Source organism: Antennarius striatus, chromosome 11 (genome assembly GCF_040054535.1).
Source record: "Antennarius striatus isolate MH-2024 chromosome 11, ASM4005453v1, whole genome shotgun sequence".
Lineage (NCBI taxonomy): Eukaryota > Metazoa > Chordata > Actinopteri > Lophiiformes > Antennariidae > Antennarius > Antennarius striatus.
In genome coordinates, this window is record NC_090786.1 from 22,649,317 (window position 1) to 22,664,715 (window position 15,399).

The 15,399-nt window shown below is 44.5% G+C and overlaps 2 pseudogenes; both read left to right on the top strand.

Annotated features, from left to right (window-relative positions):
* Positions 1-1,152: 1,152 nt before the first annotated feature.
* LOC137604501 (U2 spliceosomal RNA) lies at positions 1,153-1,318 on the top strand (annotated as a pseudogene).
* A 5,789-nt stretch (positions 1,319-7,107) lies between these two features.
* LOC137604504 (U2 spliceosomal RNA) lies at positions 7,108-7,266 on the top strand (annotated as a pseudogene).
* Positions 7,267-15,399: the final 8,133 nt, after the last annotated feature.

A 15,399-nucleotide genomic window follows, 5' to 3' on the forward strand; every position in this document is an offset into this window, starting at 1 on the left:
CACTATTTAACCATTAGTCTTAAATTTCCAGTGTCTTTTAACCTGCCACCGGCCTATGCTTTTATTCAGACCTTTTTAGCATTTTAGCCTGGAGTAGGAGGAGCTGCAAATTTTAACCAACCATCGTTCTCTTTTATGCGTTGTACAGGAGCGGGAACCAGTGAGTCCAGTGCGCGGGCTTGCACTAGGCGAGCCCTCCATGGTTTGGCGCAATGTGAACCATCCTGCTCTGCCAAACAGACTCCGGGACCTGTCATGGATGGTGGCACACGAGATCCTCCCAGTCAGGTCCGTCATGCACTCCAGGGGAATGTCGACGCTGTCGACCTGCCCCCGACCTGGTTGTGGCGCGCCGGAGTCGGTGAGGCACCTGCTCTGGGAGTGCAGTGCTGCTGTGGACCTTTGGGAAATGGCCGGCTCCTCGCAATTTCCGTACTTGCCAGCAAAGGAGGTCCTCACAGCACAACTGGTGCTCTACGGGGCCAGCCAAGGGCCCGTGCCCAAAAAAGACTGGGAGAAACAGTGGCTGGCCATAAACGCCCTGAAGGACGCCTTGTGGACCTCCAGAAATTTGCTGGCAAGAAAGCACATGCAGATCCCCCCCGTGGCTGTGATCCAAATGGCTGCCGCAACGTTCAGGGCAGCCGAGGTGGCCAGAGACCGCCCACGGACGCAGCCACAAAGAAGAATCGCCTCTGTGCTCATTCGGAGGGAGGAGAAGGACCCACAACGCTGAGAAGGACACAGCAGCAGCGGCCTGGCTCTCTGGGAGAGGCAGGTGGGAAGGAGCACCAGGGCGGGGATCTCTGCTGAGTGCCTGGACAGAACCCCCTACTGTTTGGAAGAGTGGGATGAGTTACCCTTGGTAGGGACTCACTGCGTTCCTGTACAAACGAGACTTTGGTTGGAGTTTTTAATGTTATTTTTTATAACTTTTATGGACAATTGACACACTTTTTTATTTTTTGCACATTTTTAATTTTTCAATGAAATGTCTGAAACTTTTTTACCCATGACTGTTTTTTATCTGTATTATTTTATGATTGATCATATTTATTGTCTTGTACAGATAAATATATATGCCCATAAGAAGTTGTGGATGACAAAAGTGACTGAAAACTGAAATGTGAAAAATGAACTCAGTGTCAATAAACGTCTTCAAACCAAAAATCTTATCAGTTTAATATCTGATATGTCCCCTACCCGGGGACTATATATTAAATTGATTTTTGGAACAGGGAGATGGAACAGGAGCTTGCTCCATCCTCTCCACGCATCGACCTGGTATTGCAGTAGCTCCAGGAACGGTGCATCTCCCTAATGTTGTTCAAAAATAATGCGGTGTGGTCACAAGCATCTGATAATGCGATGATCTGTCAACGCTTTGAAAAATGTTTACGCTTGAGTAAAAACTGAGTGTACTTGGTAGGCTAGTTGGCACTGTAGCAGAAATATTAGATTCTTGCATTCTTTTGAACCTTAATTGTTATGAATAATAAGTCATTTGAATGTAATCTGGAAAGAGCATTATATCGTCACCAACAATATGCTGGTGTTGTATAACAGCTGCTCTCAGGCAGACAGGAAGGCTCTGTTTGTACCGTACACCTTTGGCCGACCTGCACCCATTGCCTTTGGGATTGTCCGTCTGTCTGTCTGTCTGACTCAGGTGATAGCTCAAATGTTAAACAGTCGCTGGCTGCCAACCCAGAGCCACAGAATACCTTAACCCAGACGCATTCCGGGTCGTTAGTCGATTCTGTGGACCATCAAAGTAAAGGTCAGGGTGGCACCTGGGTCACCTGTATCTGATAATATTACAGTATCGCTTCTCGGCCTTTTGGCTAAGACTGCGGTCGCTCCCGCTTAGCCGGACTTCTTCAGATCTATTGAATTAGTTCCTGGCTGTTTGGGAGTATATTGTCTTGCACATTTATTACATTGCTGTTTTTGCACTTTTTGCTTTGCACTTTAGGTCCACTTGCCTGAACGTAAGTTGTTCTTTTACCCTAATTTATTGTGTTTTAAGGTTTTTAAAAGTAATTTATTGGTATTTATTTAGTTTTTAGTGGTGCCTCTAGCCATGTCGGCTGCACTGGCCGGCATGCGGAGGCACCACAGTGTACGTTTTAAATTTAAAGAAAAAGATGGTAAGCTCATGGGAATGTCAAGGTTGGACTTCTCCCGGAAGCTAATTCAGAAAACTCTTGGCTTTAAACCGGACGACTTGAATTGTATACTCGGACTGCCTTTTAACAAAGGCTTTGACGTAAGTTTTCGCACGGCCCCACTGCTTAATGAATTTTGGACACGTTATGAAAATGCTAAAACCCAGTTCTCTGTGTTTGACGTTGAGAAACTGACTGACAATGCTGATAAAACGGTAATTGTCAGGATGTTTAATGAGACTGTTAATGCAGAGGACATTTTTTTGTGGCTGGGTAGATATTGCACGGTGAGAGGACAGGCTACCAAGGTCAGAGATGAAGACGGCATTTGGAATTGTGCCTGGAGGGTCCCCATTCAACAATGGCAGGACCCTCTGGGCTTCCAGGGCCTGAAATCTCTGCCCTCCATGATAGTCCTGGGAACTAACCGGGGCTACATACATTACCAGGGCCAGCCCAAGCTGTGCCACAAGTGTCGCAAGCATGGGCACCTGGCCGAGGCGTGTGACCAAATCATTTGTGGCAAGTGCAGAGAAATTGGTCATTCTTTTGAAGACTGCACCAATGGCAGGAAGTGCAATCTCTGTGGAGCAAACACAATCATCTCTTCAGAGATTGCCCACACTCCTTTGCCAACAAATTAAAAGTGAAGAAACCACAGGGAGCTGAAGCCAATCAAGCAGAAAATGGCTGCCCAGGTGCAGCAAATGTTCTAATTGAAGAGGCGGGGCTGGGAGTTCCAAACCTCCCGCCAACAACCATGGTTGGAGGAGAACAGCTCGGTGAGGCGGGAAAAGGGGAGGAGCCTGAGCTCCGCCCGGTAGAGGGACCTGAAGAAGCAGGTGGGCGGAGCCAGGACTTGGGTGCAGCTGGACTTGATTCCCCTGATGAGGACTCCACAGGGAGTCTCATTACAGTGGGGGGAGACGAGTCCAGCGACAACCCCCTCCCCGACACCCAGCCCAGTAACAAGAGGACTGCATCTGAACTGTCCAGCTTGGAGGCTGAAGAAGCCTCAGAGAAGAGGGGGAGAGCTGAGTCTGACTCTCAGAGCCCTCCTGTGGAGCAGTACAAAGCCTCCCCCCCCCGGTTCACCCAATCGGTGCTCTTTTTTAAATATAGCGCTACAATCAACTCCGTTGGAGAGACGAGCGAATATTGGCTTCCGGAGGTCAGAATCTCAGGAATCACCTCCAGACTGTGTGGAGATAGTGAAATGAGATTCTTTCACATCAAGAGAAGGTACCCTGTGGTAAATGTAGTCTTTTAACTATTTATAGTCTTTTAAACTGTCGTACCTGGTTTTAAAACATACTCATGACTCTCACCTTTTCAACCATCAATGTGAGAAGTGTGAAGTCGCGAGTTAGAGCCCAGAGTGTTTTATCATTTCTTAACACTTTTAAGTCAGATGTGTTTTTACTCCAAGAATGTGGCCTACCTTTTTAAAAAAAACACACACAGTGGGAGGAGACCTGGCCACAAATGTCCATCTGGAGTGGATCCAACCATAACAGGAATGATGGAGTGGCCATTTTAATTAAAAACCCTCAAGTTCTGGTGAAGGGCAGCACCGTGGTGAAAGAGGGTAGGGCACTTTTAGCACACCTGACTTTTATGGGGCACGATTTTAACCTTTTAAATGTATATGGTTTTAATGAAAAAAATGACAGGTATGACTTTTTAGAAGACCTGCAGTCCCACATGCTAGGTAGGGCACCATTAGTTGTAGGAGGTGATTTTAACTGTGTTTTAAACAAAGAAGACAGGAAGAGGATAGGGGAAGATTTTAAATTGGACAAAACATCGGTTTTATTACAGGGCTTATGCAGGGATTTTAGACTCACTGACTGCTTTAAAGCCATGCATCCCAGAGAGGAGGGCTTCACCTGGTTCAGTGGTGACGGCACCAAAGCCTCTCGCATAGATTATATCTTTATACGGAATTGGGTGCCGACCGATGCTAGATTAACCCCTGTCTTTTTCTCAGATCACCTCATGCTGTCCTGCACACTGTCACTTCCTTCAGGTGTGACGGTAGGGAGAGGTCTGTGGAAACTTAACTGCTCCCTTTTAGAAGATAGGGAGTTAGTTAGTCAGTTCCGGGAGCAGTACAAAGAGTGGCAGACCCTCCAAGACTTCTACACTACACGTGCGCACTGGTGGGAAATGGTGAAGGAAAGGACCCAGACTTTCTTTAGGCAGGCAGGTAAGAGAAAGAAAGATAGGGAAAACAGACGCATGATGGGACTGCAAAAGAGACTACAGCGCTATTTTCTTTTAACACAACAGGGAATTGATTTTAATAGTGAGATAAAAAGTATCAAAAGAGAAATGGCGCTTCTAGCAGAACCAAAAAGTAAAGGGGTTATTTTAAGAAGCAGGGAAAAGGAAACTGAAGGTGAAAAGTGTACACATTATTTTTTTAGAAAGATTTTAAATAAAGGGGGGACTATTTTAAAACTAAAAATGACAACGGCTGCACTTTACAAACAACAGAGGAGATAAAAAATCATATAGACTGTTTTTACTCCACCTTATATGAAAAGAAACCTGTTTTTAATGACACCCTAAAAGAAGTTTTAAATTTCATCGAATGTCAGGTGACCGAAAATGTGTTTTTATCCCAAAAGACAAGACCGACTTACAAAACTGGAGACCTATCACACTTTTAAATTTTGACTGCACACTTTTTAGCAAAATTTTAGCGAATCGCTTGACTATGGTTGTAGGGGACCTGATTCACCCGGATCAAGCCTGTGCCATCCCGGGGAGGAAGATCACCGACAGCCTCATACTGATCAGAGACACCATTTGTCTGGCGAGAGACGAAAACACTCGGCTAATAGTCCTAAATTTAGACTTTGAAAAGGCCTTTGATCGAGTCTCGCACCAGTACCTGTTCCAGGTACTGCAAAAAATGGGGCTTCCAGAGAGGTTCATAGCTTGGGTGGGATTGCTGTATAGAGGGATCATCAGCAAAATCCTGGTTAGCGGGCATCTGACAAAAGCAGTAAAAATCAACTGCGGTGTCCGTCAGGGTTGCCCGTTATCTCCTCTCCTGTATGCGATTTGCATCGAGCCGTTGGCACAGATTTTGAGAAGGGACCAACGAATCCACGGGGTCTTTGTACCAGGGTCCGGGGGACTGACCAACAAATGCATTTTATACATGGATGACATAAACATTTTATGCACTGACCTTTTATCAGTCAACCGGACCCTGGACTTGACAGACTGGTTTGGACGGGCCTCTGGGTCCAAACTAAACCGGAAAAAGACCCAAGCCCAATTTTATGGACCATGGACAGCGACAGAAATGACAGGACTGCCCCTGACTGTGACCCAGACCGACCAAAAAATTCTGGGGGTTAGGTTTGACAAGGAAGGGGGAGGGAGAACGAATTGGCCAGACATCGTAGGGAAATCAGACAAAGGCTAGGGTACTGGGGACTGAGGGAACTGACGATGGAGGGAAAGGATTTAATCATTAAAGCAGTGATTTTACCTTTGCTTTTATTGATCAGTTCTGTTTTTATCCCCCCAAGGATAATTATTTTAGCCCTGGAACGAACCATTTTTAACTTTCTGTGGGGTTCAAAGTGGGAACGCCTGAGAAGAGAAGTCCTGAAGCGACCAAAAGAGAAAGGAGGCAAAGGCGTTCCAGACCTGTCTGTCCTTTTAATGTCTTTGTACACAGCCACACACATCAAAATAGTGACGACCCCATCCAGAAACCCCAAAACAGCAGCCATGACACGTTTCTGGATGGGGTCCTACCTCAGCCGGCTCAAAATTTTAACCATTAGTCTTCGATTTCCAGTATCTTTTAACCTGCCACCAGCCTATGCTTTTATACAGAATTTTTTAAAGCATTTTAGCCTGGAGCAGGAGGACATACAGGTTTTAACCAACCATCGTTCTCTCTTATGTGTTGTACAGGAGCGGGAACCAGTGAGTCCAGTGCGCGGGCTTGCACTCGGCGAGCCCTCCACGGTTTGGCGCAATGTGAACCATCCCGCTCTTCAAAACAGACTCCGGGACCTGTCATGTCACGAGATCCTCCCAGTCAGTTCCGTCATGCACTCCCGGGCATTGTCGACGCTGTCGACCTGCCCCCGACCTGGTTGTGGCGCGCCGGAGTCGGTGAGGCACCTGCTCTGGGAGTGCAGTGCTGCTGTGGACCTGTGGGAAATGGCCGGCTCCTCGCAATTCCCGTACTTGCCAGCAAAGGAGGTCCTCACAGCACAACTGGTGCTCTATGGGGCCAGCCAAAGGCCCGTGTCCAAATAAGACTGGATGAAACAGTGGCTGGCCATCAACGCCCTGAAGGACGCCTTGTGGACCTCCAGAAATTTGCTGGTAGGGAAGCACAAGCAGATCCCTCCCAGTGGCTGTTATCCAAATGGCTGCCGCAACACTCAGGGCAGCCGAGGCGGCCAGAGACCGCCCAAGGACACAGCCACCAAGAAGAATCGCCTCTGTGCCCATTCGAAGGGAGGAGCCGGACCCACAACGCTGTAAAAGGACACAGCAGCAGCGGCCTGGCTCTCCGGGAGAGGCAGGCGGGAAGGAGCACCAGGGCGGGGATCTCGGCCGTGCGCCTCGACAGGACTCCCGAGAGACCTACTGTTTGGAAGAGGGGGATGAGTTACCCTTGGTAGGGACTCACTGTGCTCCAGTACAAACGAGACTTTGGTTGGAGTTTTTTAACGTTCTTTTTATAACTTTTATGGACATTTGACACACCTTTTAATTTTTTGCACATTTTTAAATTTTCAATGAAATGTCTGAAACTTTTTTACCATAACTGTTTTTATATGTATTATTTTTGATTGATCATATCTATTGTCTTATACAGATAAACATATATGAATATGAGAAGTTGTGGATGACAAAGTAACTGAAAACTGAAATGTGAAAAATGAATGAAATGTCAATAAATGTTTTCAAAACAAAAAATCTGTTCTTATCAGTTTAATATCTGATATGTCCCCTACCCGGGGACTATATATTAAATTGATTTTTGGAACAGGGAGATGGAACAGGATCTGATCATGCGGTGATCTGTCAACGCTTTGAAAAATGTTCACGCTTGAGTAAACACTGAGTGTACTTGGTAGGCTAGATGGCACTGTAGAAGAAATATTAGATTCTTGCATTTTTTGAAACCTTAATTGTTATGAATAAGTCATTTGAATGTAATCTGGCAAGAGCATTATATCGTCACCAAAAATATGCTGGTGTTGTATAACAGCTGCTCTCAGGCACACCGGAAGGCTCTGTAACATTCACATTTTGCCGACCTGCGGCCTTTGCCTTTGGGATATGTTGCCTGTCCTGTCCTGTCCTGTCCTGTCCTATCTGTCTGTCTAACCCTGAACCAGGTGAACATCAGTCTAACCCTGAACCATGTGATCATCAATCCAACCCTGAACCATGTGATCATCAATTTAACCATGAACCAGGTGATCATCAATCTAACACTGAACCAGGTGATCATCAATCTAACCTTGAACCATGTGAACATCAATCTAACCCCAAAACATGTGATCTTCAGTCTAACCCTGAACCAGGTGGTCATCAATCTAACCTTGAACCAGGTGATCATCAATCTAACCCTTAACCAGGTGATCATCCATCTAACCCCAAAACATGTGATCATCAGTCTAACCATGAACCAGGTGGTCATCAATCTAACGCTTAACCAGGTGATCATCAACCCAACCCTCAACCATGTGATCATAAATCCAACCCTGAAACATGTGATCATCAATCTAACCGTGAACAAGGTGATCATCAATCTAACCCCAAAACATGTGATCATCAGTCTAACCCTGAACCAGGTGGTCATCAATCTAACCCTGAACCATGTGATCACCAATCTAACCCTGAACCATGTGATCATTAATCTAACCATGAACCAGGTGAACATCAGTCTAACCCTGAACCATGTGATCATCAATCTAACCGTGAACCAGGTGATCATCAATATAACCCTTAACCAGGTGATCATCAATCCAACCCTGAACCATGTGATCATCAATCCAACCCTGAATCATGTGATCATCAATCTAACCGTGAACCAGGTGATCATCAATCTAATCCCAAAACATGTGATCATCAGTCTAACCCTGAACCAGGTGGTCATCAATCTAACCCTGAACCATGTGATCATCAATCTAACTGTGAACCAGGTGATCACCAATCTAACCCTGAACCATGTGATCATTAATCTAACCATGAACCAGGTGAGCATCAGTCTAACCCTGAACCATGTGATCATCAATCTAACCGTGAACCAGGTGATCATCAATCTAACCCCAAAACATGTGATCATCAGTCTAACCCTGAACCAGGTGGTCATCAGTCTAACCCTGAACCATGTGATCATCAATCCAACCCTGAATCATGTGATCATCAATCTAACCGTGAACCAGGTGATCATCAATCTAACCCCAAAACATGTGAGCATCAGTCTAACCCTGAACCATGTGATCATCAATCTCACCGTGAACCAGGTGATCATCAATCAAACCCTGAACCATGTGATCATCAATCTAACCATGAACCAGGTGATCATCAATCGAACCTTGAATCAGGTGATCATCAATCGAACCTTGAACCAGGTGATCATCAATCTAACCCTTGACCAGGTGATCATCAATCTAACCTTGAACCATATGATCATCAATCCAACCCTGAACCATGTGATCATCAATCTAACCCTGAACCAGGTGAACATCAGTCTAACCCTGAACCATGTGATCATCAATCCAACCCTGAACCATGTGATCATCAATCCAACCCTGAATCATGTGATCATCAATCTAACCGTGAACCAGGTGATCATCAATCTAACCCCAAAACATGTGATCATCAGTCTAACCCTGAACCAGGTGGTCATCAGTCTAACCCTGAACCATGTGATCATCAATCCAACCCTGAATCATGTGATCATCAATCTAACCGTGAACCAGGTGATCATCAATCTAACCCCCAAACCTGTGAGCATCAGTCTAACCCTGAACCATGTAATCATCAATCTAACCTTGAACCATATGATCATCAATCCAACCCTGAACCATGTGATCATCAATCCAACCCTGAATCATGTGATCATCAATCTAACCGTGAACCAGGTGATCATCAATCTAACCCCAAAACATGTGATCATCAGTCTAACCCTGAACCAGGTGGTCATCAGTCTAACCCTGAACCATGTGATCACCAATCCAACCCTGAATCATGTGATCATCAATCTAACCGTGAACCAGGTGATCATCAATCTAACCATGAACCAGGTGAACATCAGTCTAACCCTGAACCATGTGATCATCAATCTAACCGTGAACCAGGTGATCATCAATATAACCCTTAACCAGGTGATCATCAGTCTAACCCTGAACCATGTGATCATCAATCCAACCCTGAATCATGTGATCATCAATCTAACCGTGAACCAGGTGATCATCAATCTAACCCTTAACCAGGTGATCATCAGTCTAACCCTGAACCATGTGATCATCAATCCAACCCTGAATCATCTGATCATCAATCTAACCCTGAACCATGTGATCATCAATCTAACCCTGAACCAGGTGAACATCAGTCTAACCCTGAACCATGTGATCATCAATCCAACCCTGAACCATGTGATCATCAATCCAACCCTGAATCATGTGATCATCAATCTAACCGTGAACCAGGTGATCATCAATCTAACCCCAAAACATGTGATCATCAGTCTAACCCTGAACCAGGTGGTCATCAGTCTAACCCTGAACCATGTGATCATCAATCCAACCCTGAATCATGTGATCATCAATCTAACCGTGAACCAGGTGATCATCAATCTAACCCCAAAACATGTGAGCATCAGTCTAACCCTGAACCATGTAATCATCAATCTAACCTTGAACCATATGATCATCAATCCAACCCTGAACCATGTGATCATCAATCTAACCCTGAACCAGGTGAACATCAGTCTAACCCTGAACCATGTGATCATCAATCCAACCCTGAACCATGTGATCATCAATCCAACCCTGAATCATGTGATCATCAATCTAACCGTGAACCAGGTGATCATCAATCTAACCCCAAAACATGTGATCATCAGTCTAACCCTGAACCAGGTGGTCATCAGTCTAACCCTGAACCATGTGATCATCAATCCAACCCTGAATCATGTGATCATCAATCTAACCGTGAACCAGGTGATCATCAATCTAACCATGAACCAGGTGAACATCAGTCTAACCCTGAACCATGTGATCATCAATCTAACCGTGAACCAGGTGATCATCAATATAACCCTTAACCAGGTGATCATCAGTCTAACCCTGAACCATGTGATCATCAATCCAACCCTGAATCATGTGATCATCAATCTAACCGTGAACCAGGTGATCATCAATCTAACCCTTAACCAGGTGATCATCAGTCTAACCCTGAACCATGTGATCATCAATCCAACCCTGAATCATCTGATCATGAATCTAACCGTGAACCAGGTGATCATCAATCTAACCCCAAAACATGTGAGCATCAGTCTAACCCTGAACCATGTGATCATCAATCTCACCGTGAACCAGGTGATCATCAATCCAACCCTGAACCATGTGATCATCAGTCTAACCCTGAACCATGTGATCATCAATCCAACCCTGAATCATCTGATCATCAATCTAACCGTGAACCAGGTGATCATCAATCTAACCCCAAAACATGTGAGCATCAGTCTAACCCTGAACCATGTGATCATCAATCTCACCGTGAACCAGGTGATCATCAATCCAACCCTGAACCATGTGATCATCAATCTAACCATGAACCAGGTGATCATCAATCGAACCTTGAATCAGGTGATCATCAATCGAACCTTGAACCAGGTGATCATCAATCTAACCCTTGACCAGGTGATCATCAATCTAACCTTGAACCATATGATCATCAATCCAACCCTGAACCATGTGATCATCAATCTAACCCTGAACCAGGTGAACATCAGTCTAACCCTGAACCATGTGATCATCAATCCAACCCTGAACCATGTGATCATCAATCCAACCCTGAACCATGTTATCATCAATCTAACCCTGAACCAGGTGAACATCAGTCTAACCCTGAACCATGTGATCATCAATCCAACCCTGAACCATGTGATCATCAATCCAACCCTGAACCATGTGATCATCAATCCAACCCTGAACCATGTGATCATCAATCCAACCCTTAACCAGGTGATCATCAATATAACCCTTAACCAGGTGATCATCAATCTAACCTTGAACCATATGATCATCAATCCAACCCTGAACCATGTGATCATCAATCTAACCCTGAACCAGGTGAACATCAGTCTAACCCTGAACCATGTGATCATCAATCCAACCTTGAACCAGGTGATCATCAATCTAACCCTTGACCAGGTGATCATCAATCTAACCTTGAACCATATGATCATCAATCCAACCCTGAACCATGTGATCATCAATCTAACCCTGAACCAGGTGAACATCAGTCTAACCCTGAACCATGTGATCATCAATCCAACCCTGAACCAGGTGGTCATCAATCCAACCCTGAACCATGTGATCATCAATCTAACCCTGAACCAGGTGAACATCAGTCTAACCCTGAACCATGTGATCATCAATCCAACCCTGAACCATGTGATCATCAATCCAACCCTGAACCATGTGATCATCAATCTAACCATGAACCAGGTGATCATCAATCGAACCTTGAATCAGGTGATCATCAATCGAACCTTGAACCAGGTGATCATCAATCTAACCCTTGACCAGGTGATCATCAATCTAACCTTGAACCATATGATCATCAATCCAACCCTGAACCATGTGATCATAAATCCAACCCTGAAACATGTGATCATCAATCTAACCGTGAACAAGGTGATCATCAATCTAACCCCAAAACATGTGATCATCAGTCTAACCCTGAACCAGGTGGTCATCAATCTAACCCTGAACCATGTGATCACCAATCTAACCCTGAACCATGTGATCATTAATCTAACCATGAACCAGGTGAACATCAGTCTAACCCTGAACCATGTGATCATCAATCTAACCGTGAACCAGGTGATCATCAATATAACCCTTAACCAGGTGATCATCAATCCAACCCTGAACCATGTGATCATCAATCTAACCGTGAACCAGGTGATCATCAATCTAATCCCAAAACATGTGATCATCAGTCTAACCCTGAACCAGGTGGTCATCAATCTAACCCTGAACCATGTGATCATCAATCTAACTGTGAACCAGGTGATCACCAATCTAACCTTGAACCATGTGATCATTAATCTAACCATGAACCAGGTGAGCATCAGTCTAACCCTGAACCATGTGATCATCAATCTAACCGTGAACCAGGTGATCATCAATCTAACCTTGAACCATATGATCATCAATCCAACCCTGAACCATGTGATCATAAATCCAACCCTGAAACATGTGATCATCAATCTAACCGTGAACAAGGTGATCATCAATCTAACCCCAAAACATGTGATCATCAGTCTAACCCTGAACCAGGTGGTCATCAATCTAACCCTGAACCATGTGATCACCAATCTAACCCTGAACCATGTGATCATTAATCTAACCATGAACCAGGTGAACATCAGTCTAACCCTGAACCATGTGATCATCAATCTAACCGTGAACCAGGTGATCATCAATATAACCCTTAACCAGGTGATCATCAATCCAACCCTGAACCATGTGATCATCAATCCAACCCTGAATCATGTGATCATCAATCTAACCGTGAACCAGGTGATCATCAATCTAATCCCAAAACATGTGATCATCAGTCTAACCCTGAACCAGGTGGTCATCAATCTAACCCTGAACCATGTGATCATCAATCTAACTGTGAACCAGGTGATCACCAATCTAACCTTGAACCATGTGATCATTAATCTAACCATGAACCAGGTGAGCATCAGTCTAACCCTGAACCATGTGATCATCAATCTAACCGTGAACCAGGTGATCATCAATCTAACCCCAAAACATGTGATCATCAGTCTAACCCTGAACCAGGTGGTCATCAGTCTAACCCTGAACCATGTGATCATCAATCCAACCCTGAATCATGTGATCATCAATCTAACCGTGAACCAGGTGATCATCAATCTAACCCCAAAACATGTGAGCATCAGTCTAACCCTGAACCATGTGATCATCAATCTCACCGTGAACCAGGTGATCATCAATCAAACCCTGAACCATGTGATCATCAATCTAACCCTTGACCAGGTGATCATCAATCGAACCTTGAACCATATGATCATCAATCCAACCCTGAACCATGTGATCATCAATCTAACCCTGAACCAGGTGAACATCAGTCTAACCCTGAACCATGTGATCATCAATCCAACCCTGAACCATGTGATCATCAATCCAACCCTGAACCATGTTATCATCAATCTAACCCTGAACCAGGTGAACATCAGTCTAACCCTGAACCATGTGATCATCAATCCAACCCTGAACCATGTGATCATCAATCCAACCCTGAACCATGTGATCATCAATCCAACCCTGAACCATGTGATCATCAATCCAACCCTTAACCAGGTGATCATCAATATAACCCTTAACCAGGTGATCATCAATCTAACCTTGAACCATATGATCATCAATCCAACCCTGAACCATGTGATCATCAATCTAACCCTGAACCAGGTGAACATCAGTCTAACCCTGAACCATGTGATCATCAATCCAACCTTGAACCAGGTGATCATCAATCTAACCCTTGACCAGGTGATCATCAATCTAACCTTGAACCATATGATCATCAATCCAACCCTGAACCATGTGATCATCAATCTAACCCTGAACCAGGTGAACATCAGTCTAACCCTGAACCATGTGTTCATCAATCCAACCCTGAACCAGGTGGTCATCAATCCAACCCTGAACCATGTGATCATCAATCTAACCCTGAACCAGGTGAACATCAGTCTAACCCTGAACCATGTGATCATCAATCCAACCCTGAACCATGTGATCATCAATCCAACCCTGAACCATGTGATCATCAATCTAACCATGAACCAGGTGATCATCAATCGAACCTTGAATCAGGTGATCATCAATCGAACCTTGAACCAGGTGATCATCAATCTAACCCTTGACCAGGTGATCATCAATCTAACCTTGAACCATATGATCATCAATCCAACCCTGAACCATGTGATCATAAATCCAACCCTGAAACATGTGATCATCAATCTAACCGTGAACAAGGTGATCATCAATCTAACCCCAAAACATGTGATCATCAGTCTAACCCTGAACCAGGTGGTCATCAATCTAACCCTGAACCATGTGATCACCAATCTAACCCTGAACCATGTGATCATTAATCTAACCATGAACCAGGTGAACATCAGTCTAACCCTGAACCATGTGATCATCAATCTAACCGTGAACCAGGTGATCATCAATATAACCCTTAACCAGGTGATCATCAATCCAACCCTGAACCATGTGATCATCAATCCAACCCTGAATCATGTGATCATCAATCTAACCGTGAACCAGGTGATCATCAATCTAATCCCAAAACATGTGATCATCAGTCTAACCCTGAACCAGGTGGTCATCAATCTAACCCTGAACCATGTGATCATCAATCTAACTGTGAACCAGGTGATCACCAATCTAACCTTGAACCATGTGATCATTAATCTAACCATGAACCAGGTGAGCATCAGTCTAACCCTGAACCATGTGATCATCAATCTAACCGTGAACCAGGTGATCATCAATCTAACCTTGAACCATATGATCATCAATCCAACCCTGAACCATGTGATCATAAATCCAACCCTGAAACATGTGATCATCAATCTAACCGTGAACAAGGTGATCATCAATCTAACCCCAAAACATGTGATCATCAGTCTAACCCTGAACCAGGTGGTCATCAATCTAACCCTGAACCATGTGATCACCAATCTAACCCTGAACCATGTGATCATTAATCTAACCATGAACCAGGTGAACATCAGTCTAACCCTGAACCATGTGATCATCAATCTAACCGTGAACCAGGTGATCATCAATATAACCCTTAACCAGGTGATCATCAATCCAACCCTGAACCATGTGATCATCAATCCAACCCTGAATCATGTGATCATCAATCTAACCGTGAACCAGGTGATCATCAATCT